Source organism: Schistocerca piceifrons, chromosome 3 (genome assembly GCF_021461385.2).
Source record: "Schistocerca piceifrons isolate TAMUIC-IGC-003096 chromosome 3, iqSchPice1.1, whole genome shotgun sequence".
In the NCBI taxonomy this organism is placed as follows: domain Eukaryota; kingdom Metazoa; phylum Arthropoda; class Insecta; order Orthoptera; family Acrididae; genus Schistocerca; species Schistocerca piceifrons.
The window spans coordinates 881,570,384-881,594,767 of NC_060140.1; positions in this window are offsets into that span (position 1 = coordinate 881,570,384).

Below are 24,384 nucleotides of genomic sequence, written 5' to 3' on the forward strand. Positions count from 1 at the left end.
GTTCAATACTTCCTCATTAGTTATGTGATCTACCCATCTAATCTTCAGCATTCTTCTGTAGCACCACATTTCGAATGCTTCTATTCTCTTCTTGTCCAAACTATTTATCGTCCATGTTTCACTTCCATACATGGCTACACTCCATACAAATACTTTCAGAAATGACTTCCTGACACTTAAATCTATACTCGATGTTAACAAATTTCTCTTCTTCAGAAAAGCTTTCCTTGCCATTGCCAGTCTGCATTTTATATCTTCTCTACTTCGACCATCATCAGTTATTTTGCTCCCCAAATAGCAAAACTCCTTTACTACTTTAAGTGTCTCATTTCCTAATCTAATTCCCTCAGCATCACCCGACTTAATTAGACTACATTCCATTATCCTCGTTTTGCTTTTGTTGATGTTCATCTTATATCCTCCTTTCAAGACACTGTCCATTCCATCCAACTGCTCTTCCAAGTCCTTTGCTGTCTCTGACAGAATTACAATGTCATCGGCGAACCTCAAAGTTTTTATTTCTCCTCCATGGATTTTAATACCCACTCCGAATTTTTCTTTTGTTTCCTTTACTGCTTGCTCAATACACAGATTGAACAACATCGGGGAGAGGCTACAATCCTGTCTTACTCCCTTCCCAACCACTGCTTTCCTTTAATGTCCCTCGACTCTTATAACTGCCATCTGGTTTCTGTACAAATTGTAAATAGCCTTTCGCTCCCTGTCTTTTACCCCTGCCACCTTTAGAATTTGAAAGAGAGTATTCCAGTCAACATTGTCAAAAGCTTTCTCTAAGTCTACAAATGCTAGAAACGTAGGTTTGCCTTTCCTTAATCTTTCTTCTAAGATAAATCGTAAGGTCAGTATTGCCTCACGTGTTCCAGTGTTTCTACGGAATCCAAACTGATCTTCCCCAAGGTTGGCTTCTACTAGTTTTTCCATTCGTCTGTAAAGAATTCGTGTTAGTGTTTTGCAGCTGTGACTTATTAAACTGATAGTTCGGTAATTTTCACATCTGTCAACACCTGCTTTCTTTGGTATTGGAATTATTATATTCTTCTTGAAGTCTGAGGGTATTTTGCCTGTTTCATACATCTTGCTCACCAGATGGTAGAGTATTGTCAGGACTGGCTCTCCCAAGGCCGTCAGTAGTTCCAATGGAATGTTGTCTACTCCGGAGGCCTTGTTTCGACTCAGGTCTTTCAGTGCTCTGTCAAACTCTTCATGCAGTATCGTATCTCCCATTTCATCTTCATCTACATCCTCTTCCATTTCCATAATATTGTCCTCAAGCACATCGCCCTTGTATAGACCCTCTATATACTCCTTCCACCTTTCTGCTTTCCCTTCTTTGCTTAGAACTGGGTTTCCATCTGAGCTCTTGATATTCATACAATTCATTCTCTTATCTCCAAAGGTCTGTTTAATTTTCCTGTAGGCAGTGTCTATCTTACCCCTAGTGAGATAAGCCTCTACATCCTTACATTTGTCCTCTAGCCATCCCTGCTTAGCCATTTTGCACTTCCTGTCGATAACATTTTTGAGACGTTTGTATTCCTTTTTGCCTGCTTCATTTACTGCATTTTTATATTTTCTCCTTTCATTAATTAAATTCAATATTTCTTCTGTTACCCAAGGATGTCTATTAGCCCTCGTCTTTTTACCTACTTGATCCTCTGCTGCCTTCACTACTTCATCCCTCAAAGCTACCCATTCTTCTTCTACTGTATTTCTTTCCCCCATTCCTGTCAATTGCTCCCTTATGCTCTCCCTGAAACTCTGTACAACCACTGGTTCTTTCAGTTTATCCAGGTCCCATCTCCTTAAATTCCCACCTTTTTGCAGTTTCTTCAGTTTTAATCTACAGGTCATAACCAATAGATTGTGGTCAGAATCCACATCTGCCCCTGGAAATGTCTTCCAATTTAAAACCTGGTTCCTAAATCTCTGTCTTACCATTATATAATCTATCTGATACCTTTTAGTATCTCCAGGGTTCTTCCATGTATACAACCTTCTTTCATGATTCTTAAACCAAGTGTTAGCTATGATTATGTTGTGCTCTGTGCAAAATTCTACCAGGCGGCTTCCTCTTTCGTTTCTTAGCCCCAATCCACATTCACCGACTATGTTTCCTGCTCTCCCTTTTCCTACACTCGAATTCCAGTCACGTATGACTATTAAATTTTCGTCTCCCTTCACTATCTGGATAATTTCTTTTATTTCATCATACATTTCTTCAATTTCTTCGTCATCTGCAGAGCTAGTTGGCATATAAACTTGCACTACTGTAGTAGGTGTGGGCTTCGTATCTATCTTGGCCACAATAATGCGTTCACTATGCTGTTTGTAGTAGCTTACCCGCATTCCTATTTTCCTATTCATTATTAAACCTACTCCTGCATTACCCCTATTTGATTTTGTGTTTATAACCCTGTAGTCACCTGACCAGAAGTCTTGTTCCTCCTGCCACCGAACTTCACTAATTCCCACTATATCTAACTTTAACCTATCCATTTCCCTTTTTAAATTTTCTAACCTACCTGCCCGATTAAGGGATCGGCCATTCCACGCTCCGATCAGTAGAACGCCAGTTTTCTTTCTCCTGATAACGACGTCCTCCCCCGCCCGGAGATCCGAATGGGGGACTATTTTACCTCCGGAATATTTTACCCAAGAGGACGACATCATCATTTGTTCATACAGTAAAGCTGCATGCCCTCGGGAAAAATTACGGCTGTAGTTTCCCCTTGCTTTCAGCCGTTCGCAGTACCAGCACAGCAAGGCCGTTTTGATTATTGTTACAAGGCCAGATCAGTCAATCAACCAGACTGTTGCCCTTGCAACTACTGAAAAGACTGCTGCCCCTCTTCAGGAACGACACGTTTGTCTGGCCTCTCAACAGATACCCCTCTGTTGTGGTTGCACCTACGGTACGGCTATCTGTATCGCTGAGGCACGCAAGCCTCCCCACCAACGGCAAGGTCCATGGTTCATGGTAGCTTATTGAAAATGGATGCAGCAGTATACTGCACACCTTTCTGCACAAGAGTTAAGGAAGTCCAATCCAAATGCAGGTTGATTTCTGCCTAGTATTAAATGAGTGAGAGCTGCTTATTCTTGGGAATAAGCTAATATTGTTAACAAGAAATGGCAGTAAGGAATATATAAATTGAAAGGCCAATGTCATAATACCCAGACCCATGAACAGGGGTCGACAAGAGGTTCGTGAACTTACAGCACTTATTGCCCGAACCACCTGTTTCTGAGCCAAAAATATCCTTTTAGAATTGCAAAAGTTACCCCAAACGAATGAAAATTAGCAAAGTAGACTAATTTTAGTGTCGAACGGTCACTCACTTCAGATACCGTTCGACTAGTAAAAATGGCAGTATTAAGTCTGTCAATAAGATCCTGAATGAGGGCCTTCCACAACAGCTTATTATCTATCTGAACACCTAGAAATTTGAACTGTTCAGTTTCACTAATCAAATGCCCGTTCAGTAAAATTAAAACGTCGAGTTTTGTTGAATTGTGTGTTAGAAACTGTAAAAACTGAGTCTTTCTGTTATTTAGCGTTAGTTTATTTCCTACAAACCATGAACTTAGGTCATGAACTAAGTATTTGAAACCGAGTCAATGTTGCACACAACATCCTGTACTATCAAGCTAGTGTCATCAGCAATGAGAAATGTTTTAAAGTTACCTATAATACTAGATCGTATATCATTTACATAAATAAGGAACAGGAGTGGCTCCAACACTGATCCCTGGGGCACGCCCCCCCCCCCCCCCCTCCCACTTGACAGTACCCCACTCAGACCCCACATCACAGCCGTTATCAACATTGTGAATAATGACCTTTTGCTGCCTGTTGCTAAAGTAAGAGGTGAACCAATTGTGAGCAACTCCCTGTATTCAGTAATGGGCCAACTTCTGACGCAATATTTTGTGATCAACACAATCAAAATGCCTTAGTTAAACTAAAAAATATTCTATAGTTCGAAACCTTTTGTTGAACCCATCCAGTACCTCACAGAGGAAAGAGAATACAGCATTTTCAGTTATTAAACGACTTCTAAAGCCGAACTGTATATTTGATAGCAAATCGTGTGATATAAAATGATCAATTATCCTTACATACACAGCCTTTTCAATAACTTTAGCAAACACTGATGGCATAGAAATAGGTCTAAAATTATCTACATTATCCCTTTCTCCCTTTTTGTAAAGCACCTTTACTACTGAGTACTTTAATCGCTCAGGAAACTGACCATTCCTAAAGGAAAAATTACAAATTTGGCTAAATACAGGGGTAACATGTCCAGCACAGTACTTTAATATTCTGATAGGCACTGCATCATAACCAGGAGCGTCCTTAGTCTTCAGTGATTTAATTATTGACTCAATCTTCCTCTTGTCTCTATCGCAGAGGAGTATTTCAGACATCAATCTCGGAAAGGCATTTGCCAAGAAAGTCATATGATGCCCTCTAGAAACTAAAATTTTATTTAATTCACCAACTATGCTCAAAAAATGATCGTTAAATACTGTACATATATCTGATTTATCAGTAACAGAAATATTTTTTCTGTGAACTGACTTGATATCGTCGACCTTGTGCTGCTGACCAGACCCTTCCTTCACATGCACATGATCATATGGTTTTAATGTTATCCTTTGAATTAGCTATTCCATTTGCATACCACATAATCTTTGCCTTGCTAATAACATTTTTAAGCACCTTACAATATTGTTTGTAATAGATTACTGTAGCTTGATTGTGACTACTTCTAACATTTTGACATCATTCCCACTTTCTTCTGCATGATGTCCTTAGCCCTCTAGTCAGCCACCTGGGCTGCCTATTACTGCTAGTATCACATTTAGAACGATCTAATGGAAAGCATCTCTCAAAGAGACATATTTTTGGCTGCTTTCTACTGTATTTTGTGTTAACTGCGTAGGTGTTTGATGTGAGGCTTTGTTGTCCGTTTCTTTTGTAGTTTTTTGTGATAGTTTATCAATCATTGTTTGAAGCTATGGTTTTGATGATATTGCTTTCTTTATGTTGTTCAATTGGTTCTAGTGAACTGTTATGCAGGCGATCCAACGTTGACCTAAAATGTGCCATCTTATGCTGGACTGGTTTGAAAGATGAGCTGTTCATGAACACATCTGTGGCCGTTTGATTTCTATAAGTTTCAAAATAATGTTTATTGTTTTTGCTGGGTATTTCTGAGGGTAAGAAGTTGATACTGTAGTGGAATTCATGCTCGACAGTGACTTTAATATTTTTATCCATGCTGTTCGCATTTGTTGCTAATGTGTCAATGTCCTCATTTGTGCCATCAAAACGAATAATTGTATCATCCATACACCTTTTCAATTAGATGATTGTGATGTTAATGGGCATGAAGTTTTGAAGAATGTTTGCTCTCGGTGCTTTATGTAAACATACCGATTTCCTTGCGGCGTAGGCTGCATACATTCTCTGTTTCAGCTTCAAGGTCTCTTCATCCACACCTACATCTACATGGTTACTCTGCAAGGTTCCGATGCTGTACACGTACGCTGTCATCTGGTAACAGTTAAATCACTACAAGTTACTTGAAAACTGTTGACAAGTACGGTCGTGTAAGCAGCCGTGTCGTTCTTGATCGTGGTATTGCTTGACGAAAGCACATAAAACCAAAATGTGGGTGGATAAAGCGGGATTTTATTCTCGTTCTTCCCATTCTCCACTTTCGTGTGTTAACCAATGCATCATTTTTGCACAAAGGCAATTTTTACACAACATTCCCGCACATTGACTTTGTATTCTGTGGAGTGCGGACAGGCCGCAGACTGGAAGAGTGCGGGCAGAAGGCCGCAGGAAGTTGCCACAGACGTCGCGGGCGCTGGAAACCGCTGGGCGCGGGGCTTCCGCTGTGGCAGCTTACACAGCGGCTGCAGCGGCACTTCAGACCTGCACATTCACTCCCAGCACACCCACTATTTGCTGCGGAGTTCAAAGGAACGCCTACACACACATATTCAAATGATACTTTTAAAAATCACGTTCGAGTCACTGGCCGAGCGACCAGATCGGGCTGTTTAAGACCTAGCCGTTGTGGAGCACGGGTCTTTTCAGGCCAACGTCAGTTGGGTTCCTAGTGAGGGATGTAAATACACTACTGACCATTAATCCACGAAGAAATGCAGATGATAAACTGGTATTCATTGGACAATTATATTTAATAGAACTGACATGTGATTACATTTTCACGCAAAAAATGGTTCGAATGGCTCTGAGCACTATGGGACTTAACATCTGTGGTCATCAGAACTTAGAACTACCTAAACCTAACTAACCTAAGGACATCACACACATCCATGCCCGAGGCAAGAATCGAACCTGCGACCGTAGCATTCGCGCGGCTCCGGACTGAGCGCCTAGAACCGCTACACCAGCGCGGCCGGCATTTTCACGCAATTTGGGTGCATAGATCCTGAGAAATCAGTACCCAGAACAACCACCCCTCGCCGTAATAACGGCCTTGATACGCCTGGGCATTGAGTCAAACAGAGCTTGGATGGCGTGTACAGGTACAGGTGCCCATGCAGCTTCAACACGATACCACAGTTCATCAAGAGTACTGATTGGCGTATTGTGACGAGCCAGTTTCTCGGCCACCATTGATCAGACGTTTTCAGTTCGTGAGAGATCTGGAGAATGTGCTGGCCAGGGCAGCAGTCGATAATTGTCTGTATCTAGAAAGGCCCGTACAGGACCTGCAACATGCGGTCGTGCATTACCCTGCTGAAATGTAGGGTTTTGTAGGGATCGAGACGTGACTGCACGATCCGTACAGCCATGCGGATAAGATGCCGGATCCGTACAGCCATGCGGATAAGATGCCGGTCATCTCGACTGCTAGTGATATGGGGCCTGAACCCACCGATTCTATATTCTGCTACCAGTCATTGGATCTCGACCAACGCGAGCAGCAATTTCGCGATACGATAAACCGCAATCGCGATAGGCTACAATCTGACCTTTTTCAAAGTCGGAAACGTGATGGTACGCATTTCTCCTCCTTACACGAGGCTTCACAACAACGTTACACCAGGCAACGTCGGTCAGCTGCTGTTTGTGTATGAGAAATCGGTTGGAAACTTTCCTCAAATCAGCACGTTGTAGGTGTCACCACCGGCGCCAACCTTGTGTGAATGCTCTGAAAAGCTAATCGTTTACGCATCACAGCATCTTCTTCCTGTCGTTTAAATTTCGCGTCTGTAGCACGTCATCTTCGTGGTGTAGCAATTTTATTGGCCAATAGTGCACTAATGGATTATTGGGTGCAGCATGTGCCTTAACCCGAGGGAAACCTTTGTCGGAACTGAAGAAGTGGATCTATCTATAATACCGAGCGAGGTGGCGCAGTGGTTAGACACTGGACTCGCATTCGGGAGGACGACGGTTCAATCCCGCGTCCGGCCATCCTGATTTAGGTTTTCCGTGATTTCCCTAAATCACTCCAGGCAAATGCTGGGATGGTTCCTCTGAAAGGGCACGGCCGACTTCCTTCCCCATCCTTCCCTAATCCGATGAGACCGATGACCACGCTGTCTGGTCTCCTTCCCCAAAACAACCAACCAATCTATCTATAATTTGTTTCTGAGACAATATGACCCAATAGGAAGTGTCCCCCCCATGAATCGTGGACCTTACCGTTGGTGGGATGGGTTGTGTGCCTCAGCGATATAGATACTGTACAACCACTGAGAGGCCCGACACATGAGACAAACGTGTGGTTTCTAAAGGGAGACAACAGTCTTTTCAGCAGTTGCAGGCGCAACAGTATAGATGACTGGCTGATGTGGTCTTGTAACATCAGCCAAAACGGCCTTGCTATGCTGGCACTGTGAACTACTGAAAGCAAGAGGAAACTACAGCCATATTTTTTCACGAAAAATGCAGCTCTACTGCATGGCTAAATGATGATGGCACACTCTTGGGTAAAATATTCCGGAGGTAAAATAGTGCCCCATTTGGATCTCCGGATGGGAAATACTCAGGAGGATGTCGTCATCAACGAAACAAAACTGGCCTTCTACGGAATCGGAGCGAGAATGTTAGATTCCTTAATCGGGAAGTAGCTCAGAAAATTTAAAGAGCAGTATTCCCGTACGACATCTGATTCGTCTCATTTTACTACGATGGTAATTTCTCCCTACGTAGGTGGGAGTTAACAAAATATTTTTGCAATCGGGGCAATGAAAAACGCCTTTATTTCAGTGGTTGCCACCCCAAGTCGCGCATTATATCTCTGACACAGTCTCCTCTGTTTCGCTGTAATGAGCTGCCACTTTTTGGAATTTTTCGATGTCTTTCGTCCATCATATCTGGTAAGGATCCAGCAGAGACTGGACAAACATAGATTAGGCAGTATCTTTAGTCGATCAGTTTGCGTCTTCTAAGTGTTCTGCCAGTAAATCGCAATCTTTGGTTCGCCTTCTCCGCAACAGTTTCTATGTGATCATTCCAATTTAAGTTCTTTGTAATTGGAATCCGTAGGTATTTAGAAGAATCGGCTACCTTTACATTTGAATGATTGTTCATTTAACAGAAATCTGATGAATCCTTTTAGTATTCATGCCGAGGATCTCACGCTTTTTATGGTCTACAGTCACTTGTCACTTTTCGAGTATACAGACACCTCGTCTAAATCATTTTGCAGGTGGTTTGGATCTGAAAATTGTGAATTTAGAAAAAAAAAATCATTTGTTAGTCGAAATCACAAGCATAATTTTTATTGGTAAGTAGTTTCGGTTACATTAATTAGGCATTTTCAGATCTGTAATACATAGAAAATTGCATCAAAGAAAATAAACTACTAACACAAAATAGTTATATCACAAAGTACGTACTGTACTTAGTGAAATAATGACATATATAGGTTATACGGTACTACCACTTCCAATATATTTATAGGCTACTACGTGACACTTAGAAAACTAATTTTAATTATACGTAGCTTTTCATATTTTCCATTGATTCAATTTATTCTTACTCATATTACTAGAGTTTGTTAAAGTTCAGTGATCAACATCTACCAATATCGCCATCTTGTGGAACTTTCTTCCTCGCAAGCCGTGACGCATGTCCTCGGTTACTCTTCTGCCTGCTACGATACAGACACTTCCTCGTTCACATATACCACTTGCCATGAGGAACCTGTGAGGTTTACGTTCACATGTGAGAGTTACTCAGTAACAGACTTACACAGCGAAAAAGAAAGTCTCGTATAATGGAGAAAACTTTGTGCATTTGTTCTGGCGCAATGTCGGTAGAATAACGTAACGTGTCAGTTAAGTTCTTACTAGGCACATGAGGAGGATGTTTGATTCTCATACATGGCACGCAAAGATGTCGTAAACTTGGGTAGGAATTGTTATCTAAACTTACACTTTTTGTGACTTTTCATTCACCATATTACAAATATATCGTCTTGGTTTAAAGATGTCTTACAGATAATTCTACAACATTGTTCCCACAGGTTGTATAATAAGAAATTCCGGTTACACAAAATTATGACGATGAATGCCGCCAATTGCTGATAATTGGTAATACCTTATGTAGAACTAATTTATATTAACAGTTTATACAGTACTATTTTCTTAGACGAATTTTTCTATGTATTACAGAACTGAATAGGGCTAATTACTGTAGCCGAAACTTATCATCAATAAAACAATATAATTGCGATCTTTAATAAAGGATTTTTTCTGATTCTACAAATTTCAGCAAGCATAGATCCCTTATCTCCAGTCTGACTATGTCAAATAGGAACATGGTTTGGATTTTCAGATGATCTTACTAGAAGGTAAACAAAAGTATCATCTGCAACAAATCTAAAAGATTATTGTTTGTAAATTCGGAACAGCAGACGGCCAGAAATACTCTACATCTACATAGATACTATGCAAGCCACCGCACAATGTGTGGCGGGGCGGAAGGTACGCTGTACCACTACTAATCATTTGGCGTCCTGTTCCACTCACAAATAAAGCGAGGAAAAACCACTATCTACTTATGCTAGTAATAGTGTTCCATTGACTTCGTGTTTGTTTTGAATACAGTCAGAGAGAGTCCCTTTAGTCAGCCATAGTGCCAGTAGTGTCAGTGTCGTCGTAACTGCCGTCTGCTTCACGTCTGCTGTGCAGCGAGCTACCTTAATTTAAGTATTAACTGTATTTTTCTTACTTGTCACTTCTTCTTCCGTGTGTTTTTTCTTTTAGGAAACTTTAATTGTCGAGTGCTAGTAATAGCGTTCCATAGATTTCGTGTTTGTTTTGAATACAGTCAAAGAGAGTCCCTTTAGTCAGCCATAGTGCCAGTAGTGCTAGTGTTTGTTTTCAATACAGTCCAGAGACAGGTACTGCTATTTTCATTGTTTTCTACAAGAAGTGGCTAGCAACCACAGTTTAGTCAACAATCAGCCGCCTTCAGTGAATTAGCAGTCTAGTTAAAAGTTGAATAACTCTCTACAGTAAATTGATTTCTTAGGATGGATAGGATGTGTGACTGCTGTGTACGGACGCAGGAGGGGCTGGCCACTGTTCGCAAACAGCTGAACGTGTTGATGGCCGCGGTCAGCCATCTTCAGGCTGCTGCCTCGAAGTGTAGCGGCAGTGGGGAGTCTGGTGCGACGCATGGTACACCCCAGGTGTTTCATGCTTCACCCACTGTCCCTGCTACCGAGACATCTTCGCGGGTACCGGGCGCGGTTGGACCACCCTCTCCCCAAGGGGAGTGGCGGGTTCAGCGGCGTTCACGGCGCACGAGGCGGAGGGTCAATGTGGGGGCTGGCCGTGTGGCATCGCCCGCTCTGCCTGTGAGTGGACATGTGGCCGCTCCTTCAGCAAGGTCCGAGCAGGCACACGGGGGGAGGGGTTTATTAGTTATTGGGAGCTCCAACGTTAGGCGGGTGATGGAGCCCCTTAGGGAAATAGCGGAAAGGTCGGGGAAGAAGGCTAGTGTTGAGTGTGCTTGCCGGGGGGTCTCATCCGAGATGTGGAAGAGGCCCTGCCGGCGGCGATAGAGAGCACTGGGTGCACCCGACTGCAAATTGTTGCTCATGTCGACACCAATGACTCCTGCCGTCTGGGTTCAGAGGTCATCCTCAGTTCGTACAGGCGGTTGGCGGAATTGGTGAAGCCTTGCTTGCAGGGTGGAATCAGAGCTATTTGTAGTATCGTTCCCAGAACCGATCGCGGTCCTCTGATTTGGAGCCGAGTGGAAGGCTTAAACCAGAGGCTCAGACGAATCCGCGGAGATCTGGGATGCAAATTTCTCGACCTCCGCTATCGGGTGGAGAAATGTAGGGTCCCCCTGAATAGGTCAGGCGTGCACTACACGCCGGAAGCGGCTACAAGGGTAGCGGAGTACGTGTGGAGTGCACATGTGGGTTTTTTAGGTTAGAGAATTCCCTCCCTAGGCCCGACAAGACCCCTCCTGAGACGCGGCAAGGTAGGAGCAGGCAAAATGCAACAGGGAATAATAATATTAATGTGCTAATAGTAAACTGCAGGAGCGTCTATAGAAAGGTCCCAGAACTGCTCTCATTAATAAACGGTCACAACGCACATATAGTCCTAGGGACAGAAAGTTGGCTAAAACCAGACGTAAACAGTAATGAAATCCTAAACTCAGATTGGAATGTATACCGCAGAGACAGGCTGGACTGTGAAGGGGGAGGCGTGTTTATAGCGATAAGAAGTGCAATAGTATCGAAGGAAATTGACGGAGATCCGAAACGTGAAATAATTTGGGTGAAGGTCACGGTTAAAGCAGGCTCAGACATGGTAATTGGATGTCTCTATAGGCCCCCTGGCTCAGCAGCTGTTGTGGCTGAGCACCTGAAGGATAATTTGGAAAATATTTCGAGTAGATTTCCCCACCATGTTATAGTTCTGGGTGGAGATTTTAATTTGCCGGATATAAATTGGGAGAATCAAACGTTCATAACGGGTGGCAGGGACAAAGAATCCAGTGAATTTTTTTTAAGTGCTTTATCTGAAAACTACCTTGAGCAGTTAAACAGAGAACCGACTCGTGGCGATAACATATTAGACCTCCTGGTGACAAACAGACCCGAACTATTTGAAACAGTTAACACAGAACAGGGAATCAGTGATCATAAAGCGGTTACTGCATCGATGATTTCAGCCGTAAATAGAAATATTAAAAAAGGTAGGAAGATTTTTCTGTTTAGCAAAAGTGACAAAAAGCAGATTACATGGTACCTGACGGCTCAACACAAAAGTTTTCACTGTAGTTCCTTCTCTAGATGACAAAATGGTAGATATCGAAATAGACCTCAGAGGGATAGAGAAACAATTAAAATCGCTCAAAAGAGGAAAGGCCGCTGGACCTGATGGGATACCAGTTCGATTTTACACAGAGTACGCGAAGAAACTTGCCCCTCTTCTTGCAGCGGTGTACCATAGGTCTCTAGAAGAGCGTAGCGTTCCAAAGGATTGGAAAAGGGCACAGGCCATCCCCGTTTTCAAGAAGGGACATCGAACAGATGTGCAGAACTATAGGCCTATATCTCTAACGTCGATCAGTTGTAGAATTTTGGAACACGTATTATGTTCGAGTATAATGACTTTTCTGGAGACTAGAAATCTACTCTGTAGGCATCAGCATGGGTTTCATAAAAGACGGTCGTGTGAAACCCAGCTCGCGCTATTCATCCACGAGACTCAGAGAGCCATAGCCACGGGTTCACAGGTAGATGCCGTGTTTCTTGACTTCCGCAAGGCCTTCGATACAGTTCCCCACTGTCGTTTAATGAACAAAGTAAGAGCATATGGACTATCAGACCAATTGTGTGATTGGATTGAAGAGTTCGTAGATAACAGAACGCAGCATGTCATTCTTCCGAAGTAAGAGTGATTTCAGGTGTGCCGCAGGGGAGTGTCATAGGACCATTGCTATTCACAATATACATAAATGACCTTGTGGATGACATCGGAAGTTCACTGAGGCTTTTTGCAGATGATGCTGTGGTGTATCGAGAGGTTGTAACAATGGAAAATTCTACTGAAATGCAGGAGGATCTGCAGCGAATTGACGTATGGCGCAGGGAATGGCAATTGAATCTCAATGTAGACAAGTGTAATGTGCTGCGAATACATAAAAAGATAGTTGTGGGATCCGTACCAGACAGAGTCGACAGAAGAGATAGAGAAGATCCAACGGAGAGCAGCACGCTTCGTTACAGGATCATTTAGTAATCGCGAAAGCGTTACGGAGATGATAGATAAACTTCAGTGGAAGACTCTGCAGGAGAGACGCTCAGTAGCTCGGTACGGGCTTTTGTTAAAGTTTCGAGAACATACCTTCACCGAAGAGTCAAGCAGTATATTGCTCCCTCCTACGTATATCTCGCGAAGAGGCCATGAGGATAAAATCAGAGAGATTAGAGCCCACACAGAAGCATACCGACAATCCTTCTTTCGACGAACAATACGAGACTGGAACAGAAGGGAGAACCGATAGACGTACTCAGGGTACCCTCCGCCACGCACCGTCAGGTGGCTTGCGGAGTATGGATGTAGATGTAGATGTAGATCTTTATGCCTCCGTATGAGCGCTAATTTCTCTTATCTTCGTAGTCCTTACCCGCAATGTATGCTGGTGGCAGTAGAATCATTCGGTAGTCAGCTTCAAATGCCGGTTCTCTAAATTTTCTCAGTAGAGTTTCTTGAATACAACGTCATCTTCGCACCAGGGATTCCCATTTGAGTTCCTGAAGCATCTCCATAACACCTGTGTGTTCTTCGAACCTACCGGCAACAAATCTAGCTGAGCGCCTCTGAATTGTTTCGGTTTCTTCCTTCAATCCGAACTGGTTTTTTTTTTGGTCATCAGTCTACTGAATGGTTTGGTGCGGCCCGCCACGAATTCCTTTCCTGTGCTAACCTCTTCATCTCAGAGCAGCACTTGCAGCCTACGTCCTCAATTATTTGCTTGACGTATTCCAATCTCTGTCTTCCTCTACAGTTTTTGCCCTCTACAGCTCCCTCTAGTACCATGGAAGTCATTCCCTCATGTCTTAGTAGATGTCCTATCATCCTGTCCCTTCTCCTTATCAGTGTTTTCCACATATTCCTTTCCTCTCCGATTCTGCGTAGAACCTCCTCATTCCTTACCTTATCAGTCCACCTAATTTTCAACATTCGTCTATAGCACCACATCTCAAATGCTTCGATTCTCTTCTGTTCCGGTTTTCCCACAGTCCATGTTTCACTACCATACAATGCTGTACTCCAGACGTACATCCTCAGAAATTTCTTTCTCAAATTAAGGCCGGTATTTGATATTAGTAGACTTCTCTTGGCCAGAAATGCCTTTTTTGCCATAGCGAGTCTGCTTTTGATGTCCTCCTTGCTCCGTCCGTCATTGGTTATTTTACTGCCTAGGTAGCAGAATTCCTTAACTTCATTGACTTCGTGACCATCAATCCTGATGTTAAGTTTCTCGCTGTTCTCATTTCTACTACTTCTCATTACCTTCGTCTTTCTCCAATTTACTCTCAAACCATACTGTGTACTCATTAGACAGTTCATTCCGTTCAGCAGATCATTTAATTCTTCTTCACTTTCACTCAGGATAGCAATGTCATCAGCAAATCGTATCATTGATATCCTTTCACCTTATATTTTAATTACACTCCTGAACCTGTCTTTTATTTCCATCATTGCTTCCTCGATGTACAGATTGAAGAGTAGGGACGAAAGGCTACAGCCTTGTCTTACACCCTTCTTAATACGAGCACTTCGTTCTTGATCGTCCACTCTTATTATTCCCTCTTGGTAGTTGTACATATTGCATATGACCCATCTCTCCCTATAGCTTACCCCTACTTTTTTCAGAATCTCGAACAGCTTGCACCATTTTATATTGTCGAACGCTTTTTCCAGGTCGACAAATCCTATGAAAGTGTCTTGATTTTTCTTAAGCCGTGCTTCCATTATTAGTCGTAACGTCAGAGTTGCCTCTGGTACGGATCCAAAACACGAGATCAGTACTCAAGATTAGGTTACACCAGCGTCCTGTATGCGGTCTTTGTCCTAAAATTCTCCCAATGAACCGAAATCGACCATTCGCCTTCCCCACCACAGTTCTCACAAGCTCGTTCCGTCCCATATCGCTTTGCAAAGTTACGCCCGGATATTTAAACGACTTGACTGTCTACGGCGATAGCTGAGTGGTCAGCACGGCGGTATGCCGCACCAAGGGGCTCGCGTTCGATTCCCGGCTGGGTCGGGGATTTTACTCCGTTCAACGACTGGGTCGTTGTGTTGTTCTCGTCATCGTATTGTGTTGTCTTTCTCATCAATTCATCCACCGGGGTGGCGACGGGAAGGGCATCCGGCCACCCCTTCAATTAACTTGCCAAATCAGACGATAACCATGCCGACCCTGGGAAAGTGCGGGACACAGGCAGAAGGAAAGAGAGAGAGAGAGATTTAAACGACTTGACTGTGCCAAGCAGGGGACTAGTAATAGTCTATCTGAATATTACAGGTTTTTTTCTTGCTACTCGTCCGCATTACCTTACATTTTTCCGCGTTTAGGCCTAGCTGCCATTCATCACACCAACTGGAAATTTCTTCAAGTCATCTTGTACCTTCCTATAGTCACACAGCTTCGACACGTTACCGTACACCACGCCATCATCAGCAAACAACCGTAGATTGCTGCCAACCCTGCCCGCCGAATCATTTATGTACGAGGTGCATTTAAGTTCTAAGGCCTCTGATTTTTTTTCTTCGGACTAGAAAGAGATAGAAACATGCACATTGTTTTAAAATGAGGCCGCGTTCATTGTCAATACGTCCCAGAGATGGCAGCACTGTACGGCAGATGGAATTTTACCGCCAGCGGGGAGAATGAGAACTGTTTTAAATACTTAAAGTGGCGACGTTTTCCTTACTTGAACAGCGTGCAATCATTCGTTTTCTGAATTTGCGTGGTGTGAAACCAATTGAAATTCATCGACACTTGAAGGAGACATGTGGTGATGGAGTTATGGATGTGTCGAAAGTGCATTCGTGGGTGCGACAGTTTAATGAAGGCAGAACATCGTGTGACAACAAACCGAAACAACCTCGGGCTCGCACAAGCCCGTCTGACGACATGATCGAGAAAGTGGAGAGAATTGTTTTGGGGGATCGCCGAATGACTGTTGAACAGATCGCCTCCAGAGTTGGCGTTTCTGTGGGTTCTGTGCACACAATCCTGCATGACGACCTGAAAATGCGAAAAGTGTCATCCAGGTGGGTGCCACGAATTCTGACGGATGACCACATGGCTGCCTGTGTGCATGCTGCCAAGCAATGTTGACACGCAACGACAGCATGAATGGGACTTTCTTTTCGTCGGTTGTGACAATGGATGAGATGTGGATGCCATTTTTCAATCCAGAAACAAAGCGCCAGTCAGCTCAATGGAAGCACACAGATTCACCGCCACCAAAATAATTTCGGGTAACCGCCAGTGCTGAAAAAATGATGGTGTCCATGTTCTGGGACAGCGAGGGCGTAATCCTTACCCATTGCGTTCCAAAGGGCACTACGGTAACAGGTGCATCCTACGAAAATGTTTTGAAGAACAAATTCCTTCCTGCACTGCAACAAAAACGTCAGGGAAGGGCTGCGCGTGTGCTGTTTCACCAAGGCAACGCACCCGCACATCGAGCTAACGTTAGGCAACAGTTTCTTCGTAATAACAACTTTGAAGTGATTCCTCATGCTCCCTACTCACCTGACCTGGCTCCTAGTGACTTTTGGCTTTTTCCAACAATGAAAGACACTCTCTGTGGCCGCACATTCACCAGCCGTGCTGCTATTGCCTCAGCGATTTTCCAGTGGTCAAAACTTTCCTCATGTCAGCACGTTGTAGGTGTCGCCACCGGCGTCAACCTTGTGTGAATGCTCTGGAAAGCTGATCATTTGCATATCACAGCATCTTCTTCCTGTCGGTTAAATTTCGCGTCTGTAGCATATCTTCGTGGTGTAGCAATTTTAATGGCCAGGAGTGTAATTTGACCAATTTGTTTCTTAAATTCGAGACAACTCCACAAAGTATTAAGGAGACATTGTAGAGAATTTAATTTTGGACAAATGATGGTAATAACGTTAACTGAAACTTTATGAATATGTCGGATAATCTGCTTTTAATAATACCATAGCACACGTGGGTTCACGTTAAACTGCAAAAAACAAAGCCCAGTGTTAAAGGAAGTTGTGCAGTGTACATACAATTTCACAATACAGTCACAATAAATGTTCAAAAATGTCTCTACCGTGTTCAATGCGTTTAGCTGCACGTGTGTGAACAGATTTTGTTGCTCGTTTCAGTTTCACAGGGTTGTTCTTAATTTCGTCTATTGCATTCATAATGCGAGCAAGTAATGCCTCGCTTTGTTCTGATAAATTATGTTTTTCATCCATCCACGTTCACAAAAATCCATTGGTGTTAAATCGGGCGATCTGGTGGTCACAGACGTGTAGCACCACGACCTATCCATTTCTGGGGAAAATGTTCATTCAGATGTGTAGTAACGGCGTTGGTAAAATGTGGAGGCGCGCCGTCCTGTTGAATATACATTTGCAGTCCGCAGCAAGTGGAACATCTTCGAGCAAGCTGGGCATTTCTTCTTGAAGGAACTATAAGTACTTCTCGCCAATTAGATGTCCTGGGAAAATAAATGGTCCAATAAAGTGTGTGTTGATAATACCAAATCACACATTTATGCTAAATCGCTGCAGGAAATTAAGTTGCACTGTTGCATGTTGGTTTGCTTCAGACCATACGTGGTCGTTATGTAAATTGTTTATACCATCTCGAGTAAACTGTGCCTCAACAGTAAATAAAATGTATTTGTCTAACTGCCGATTAGTATTTAACCAGTTGCACAACTCCAAACGAAGGGCAGGATCTCCCGGATGTAAATGACGCACTTTTTGTTTATTGTAATGATACAGATTATTGTACTTCAGTGTACGCCATACCTGAGATTGTGAAATGCCTAAACGTTGAGAGAAACGTCGTGTGCTGGTACCCAGACTACGTTGAACAGCGTCCATAATATCCTCACCATCGTCTTCACATATCGAGCGCTCGTGATGATTATCAACACTAAGGTAGAGACCCTGTCTCCCGTAAATACTCCACTAATGGCTCGTGCATCGGGCATACTCCGAGTTGGATAATGTACGCGATATTTGTTAACTGCAGCCGTAGCATTACCATCACATTTGCCATAAATAAACACCATATTGGCGTATTCCTCTGTCGTAAATCGGAAAGGAATCCTTATTTCATAAATAATCTACAAACTGCAACAGCTACTATGTGGTTTCACTTAAATACGCTGTTGTTATTATGTTCTTTCACTGAACAATACAGAAAACTAATTCGTTTCAAGGTTAGGAAACAGCTGAAACAACTCACTAACGGTTGCCAACAATGCCATAAACGTTTCTACATTCTTAATGGGAAGTAAACAGATTTACTTGTATAATAATCTTTTCTTCTCTGGAAGTTCTGAAAAACTACTGCAGATACACGTCTGTGACGTGTTTTATCAGGTTCACGAGACCAATAACAACAAAATAAATGGAAATCGTGATTTACTTTAACCTCGTACAGTTTTACGATGGCTTGATGTTAGCGAAGTTGCTAAATTTCAGGCAAAATCTTATATTAGCCGTAACTCTATAACTGAACATTTTCGGCTCTTTGTTTATACGAACTTTTTTCTTTAGATTTACTTGTAGCATAATATATTAAAATATTTGCATGTCTTCGTGAATCACCCTGTATATATGTGTATAGGGAGTCCGTTTTATTTGAAGACACTGAAATATCTCGAAATCTACAAATTGGATTAAAAAATTGTAATTCTAATTTGTCTCAGGCGGAGGGGGGGGGGGGACACGTCCAATGATAACACACTCGACCCGCCACCCTACCGGGAGGCAACTTTGAAATCTGCAGTGAGATCCCCCATTTTTTATTGTAAATTATGATTCTACGTCCTTTTCCATAATTCCAGAATGTTTGTACGAGGGTGAGTCAAATGAAAACCTTAAATTTGCAACAACAAATCAAAATTTCACGCCGTTATCCTGTAAGTTGGTAAGCGTGCTACAAGCAGGGTGCAGAATGGCCTGTTGGTGGCAGCATAGTGCAGATGCACACATACCATCACAGTATCAGTATAAAGATGGCCGCCCCACTTGCGACTTTCACCAGGGAACAGCTTTCTGTTATTCGGTTTTTGCGTAGTGAAGGTGTGAAACCTTTTGAAATTCATCGACGAATGAAGGTTCAGTACGGTAATGAATGTTTGTCACAGCAGCAAGTCTACGAATGGAGTAGGAAGTTCGCAAATGGTGTGACTTCAGTGAAAGCTGCTCCTCGTCCAGGTCAGTCACAACGAGTTGTGACTCCACAGAACGTTGCACCAGTTGAAGCTATAGTGAAGGAAAACCGCCGAGTGACACTGAATGACATTGCAGCACGTTTACAGGTTGGTCATGGGTTAGCACATCACATTGCGCATGATGTGCACCAGTTTCACAAAGTGTCTGTAAGATGGGTGGCTGCCCTGTGTGGCCGAGCGGTTCTAGGCGCTTCAGTCTGGTACCGCGCGACCGCTACGGTCGCAGGTTCGAATCCTGCGTCGGGCATGGACGTGTGTGATGTCCTTATGTTAGTTAGATTTACGTAGTTCTAAGTTCTAGGGGACTGATGACCTCAGATGTCAAGTCCCATAGTGCTCAGAGCCATTTGAACCACGGTACGGCAACTGACTCCTGAAATGAGAGAACGACGTGTTGATGCTTGTGAAGAACTTCTTCGGCTCTTTGAACGAGAAGGTGATGTCTTCCTTGAAAGAATCGTTACTGGGGACGTAACCTGGGTTCACTTCCACCAACTGGAAACAAAGAGAGCGAGCAAGGAATGGCGCCATTCCTCATCACCAAAACCAAAGAAGTTTCGAACAGAACCATCAGCAGGGAAGGTTAGGCTGACTCTCTTTCGGGACGAAAAAGGCGTCATTTTGGAGCATTACATGTTTAGAGAGCCACTGTACCATTGCATCATACACAGATCTCCTAAAAAATCATCTACGGCCTGCAATCAAATCAAAGCGACGTGGATTGCAGCAGGTGTCCTTTTGCAACACGACACTGGAAGGCCCCACACAGTTGCAATAATCACAGACCTGCATTTTGAGTGTCTCCCTCATCCACCATACTCACCAGACCTTGTCCCAAGTGATTTCCATATGTTTGGACCACTCAGAGACGCAATGGGAGGAAAGAAGTTCCGTTCTGATGAAGAGGTACTCCACGCGGTACATGAGTGGTTGCGCGGACTACCAAAACAATTTTTTTTCTAAAGGAATTTATGCACTTTGTAAGCGCTGGAGGACTTGCATTGAGCGTGGGGGAGATTATATTGAAAAGTGATACAACTTTGTACCACTTCTGCTCAATAAATAATATTTTAAAAAATATTTAAGGTTTTCATTTGACTCACCATAGTAACATCATCATGGAAACACCCTTATGCACATATATTTAAGGCGCTGGTACCTGTAACTTTGATACTCTGTATAGTCATTGGATGACGTTTCTGGGCAGCAGTTCCTGTGTAAAACTTGATCTACTAAGTCTCCTCTATAACCTCTAGAAATGTGTAACATGAACTGTGAAACACCCTGTATGTTGCAAGGTATGACGTCTGATGCATCTTTGCATTCGACCATTACTTCGCTATTAAGGGAGAACAGTGACAGCACAACTTTGGCGTATTCAGGAACTCAACCGAGATGTTATTGATATTCACGAATATATTACAGTGCTTGAGCTGCAGCACTATGGTTCCCAAGAAGAAGAAGAAGACGGCGACCGTGTTGCTGCCCATTACATGCCGAGTGGCTGAACCTGAAAGATATTTGTAAAGCGCTTTTGGACATTTACAGGAAACTTACTGAAGGACTTCGTAGTTTGAATCTTGGGAACTATTATTTGTTTCCTGTACAGCTTATGCCTTTTCTGTGTGATATTTCACACAGATTTACCTTACTTGCCCTAAGCTCTATGGGACTTAACATCTGAGGTCATCAGTCCCCTCGACGTAGAACTACTTAAACCTAACTAACCTAAGGACATCACACTATCCATGCCCGAGGCAGGATTCGAATCTGTGACGGTTGCAGCAGCGCGGTTCCTGACTGAAGCGCCTAGAACCGCTCGGCCACAGCGGCCTGCTACCTTACTGCCTCGAGTAATTAAAAATGTTCTTCTTCCTAAGGATAAGCCCTGCTGTAAGCATTATGATGTGAATGCACAATGCCAGATTGGATCTCCACGTATTAAACTGCACTGTGTTGCTTATAAGCAGCAAAATAAATTATTCTTTTTTCTCAATGTTCTTTTTAAGTCATAGTATGTGTAGACGCAGTAGCTTAGCAAGTAGGATGGACTATGGTAATGTTTAGGAATAAAAAACGCTACTCATTAAGCCACAGTGGCTACACCTTTTCACACACTCTGCTAGAAGCGCTTTAGCAGCTTCATGCTCCGGCTGTTACGGACGTGGGTGGCTGCTCTCGGCTACAGTGAGGCAATATGTCTCTGACACCGCTCCACAACATATTTCGACGAGGCGGTAGAGGCGACAGTGGCGAAAGGGGACAGCATTGGCAGCAGCAAGCAAGTGCAGGAAGAGCAAGTACAATTTTGTAGGAAATATATTTATATTTTTTACAGTCATTGTGTAATACAGTATGTCGCAAACAGTTGTCCTCTTTAAGCCTTAAATTTTTCATGTATTGTATTATCTCCAACACATGGGGCAGCATACATAGGAATGTCATCTGTGAATTCTGCGTTTACGGGCGTTATAGGATCTGGCACTGGGGGTAATACAGGCATTTATACACTGTTCCAGCTGCTTCATATTTGAATTTTTGTTACGCAAATCTTGGTGTACCCCTCTTTTATAGAGAGTCAGCGATCATTAGGGCACAATACGGATCATTCAGTTTTACTTCATTGGAATGTTTCAAGGTATATATTCGCGTCCCATGTGGTTAATTCAAGCACTGCCACTCCATACATATCAACTACAGACATCTTACATCACAACATTTGAACGTTGACAGAAGTGTACGATGGGTCATTTTCGGTCACCATGTACCCCATAGTGCTACAAAGATAATCCCACTCATAGCATGAGTACTGCACTTTAACACTGATAGAACCATGAACCATGGACCTTGCCGTTGGTGGGGAGGCTTGCGTGCCTCAGCGATACAGATAGCCGTACCGTAGGTGCAACCACAATGGAGGGGTATCTGTTGAGAGGCCAGACAAACGTGTGGTTCCTGAAGAGGGGCAGCAGCCTTTTCAGTAGTTGCAAGGGCAACAGTCTGGATGATTGACTGATCTGGCCTTGTAACAATAACCAAAACGGCCTTGCTGTGCTGGTACTGCGAACGGCTGAAAGCAAGGGGAAACTACAGCCGTAATTTTTCCCAATGGCATGCAGCTTTACTCTATGATTACATGATGATGGCGTCCTCTTGGGTAAAATATTCCGGAGGTAAAATAGTCCCCCATTCGGATCTCCGGGCGGGGACTACTCAAGAGGATGTCGTTATCAGGAGAAAGAAAACTGGCGTTCTACGGATCGGAGCGTGGAATGTCAGATCCCTTAATCGGGCAGGTAGGTTAGAAAATTTAAAAAGGGAAATGGATAGGTTGAAGTTAGATATAGTGGGAATTAGTGAAGTTCGGTGGCAGGAGGAACAAGACTTCTGGTCAGGTGACTACAGGGTTATAAACACAAAATCAAATAGGGGTAATGCAGGAGTAGGTTTAATAATGAATAGGAAAATAGGAATGCGGGTAAGCTACTACAAACAGCATAGTGAACGCATTATTGTGGCCAAGATAGATACGAAGCCCACACCTACTACAGTAGTACAAGTTTATATGCCAACTAGCTCTGCAGATGACGAAGAAATTGAAGAAATGTGTGATGAAATAAAAGAAATTATTCAGATAGTGAAGGGAGACGAAAATTTAATAGTCATACGTGACTGGAATTCGAGTGTAGGAAAAGGGAGAGCAGGAAACATAGTCGGTGAATATGGATTGGGGCTAAGAAACGAAAGAGGAAGCCGCCTGGTAGAATTTTGCACAGAGCACAACATAATCATAGCTAACACTTGGTTTAAGAATCATGAAAGAAGGTTGTATACATGGAAGAACCCTGGAGATACTAAAAGGTATCAGATAGATTACATAATGGTAAGACAGCGATTTAGGAACCAGGTTTTAAATTGGAAGAAATTTCCAGGGGCAGATGTGGACTCTGACCACAATCTATTGGTTATGACCTGTAGATTAAAACTGAAGAAACTGCAGAAAGGTGGGAATTTAAGGAGATGGGACCTGGATAAACTAAAAGAACCAGTGGTTGTACAGAGATTCAGGGAGAGCATAAGGGAGCAATTGACAGGAATGGGGGAAATAAATACAGTAGAAGAAGAATGGGTAGCTTTGAGGGATGAAGTAGTGAAAGCAGCAGAGGATCAAGTAGGTAAAAAGACGAGGGCTAGTAGAAATCCTTGGGTAACAGAAGAAATATTGAATTTAATTGATGAAAGGAGAAAATATAAAAATGCAGTAAGTGAAACAGACAAAAAGGAATACAAACGTCTCAAAAATGAGATCGACAGGAAGTGCAAAATGGCTAAGCAGGGATGGCTAGAGGACAAATGTAAGGATGTAGAGGCCTATCTCACTAGGGGTAAGATAGATACCGCCTACAGGAAAATTAAAGAGACCTTTGGAGATAAGAGAACGACTTGTATGAATATCAAGAGCTCAGATGGAAACCCAGTTCTAAGCAAAGAAGGGAAAGCAGAAAGGTGGAAGGAGTATATAGAGGGTCTATACAAGGGCGATGTACTTGAGGACAATATTATGGAAATGGAAGAGGATGTAGATGAAGATGAAATGGGAGATATGATACTGCGTGAAGAGTTTGACAGAGCACTGAAAGACCTGAGTCGAAACAAGGCCCCCGGAGTAGACAATATTCCATTGGAACTACTGACGGCCGTGGGAGAGCCAGTCCTGACAAAACTCTACCATCTGGTGAGCAAGATGTATGAAACAGGCGAAATACCCTCAGACTTCAAGAAGAATATAATAATTCCAATCCCAAAGAAAGCAGTTGTTGACAGATGTGAAAATTACCGAACTATCAGCTTAATAAGTCACAGCTGCAAAATACTA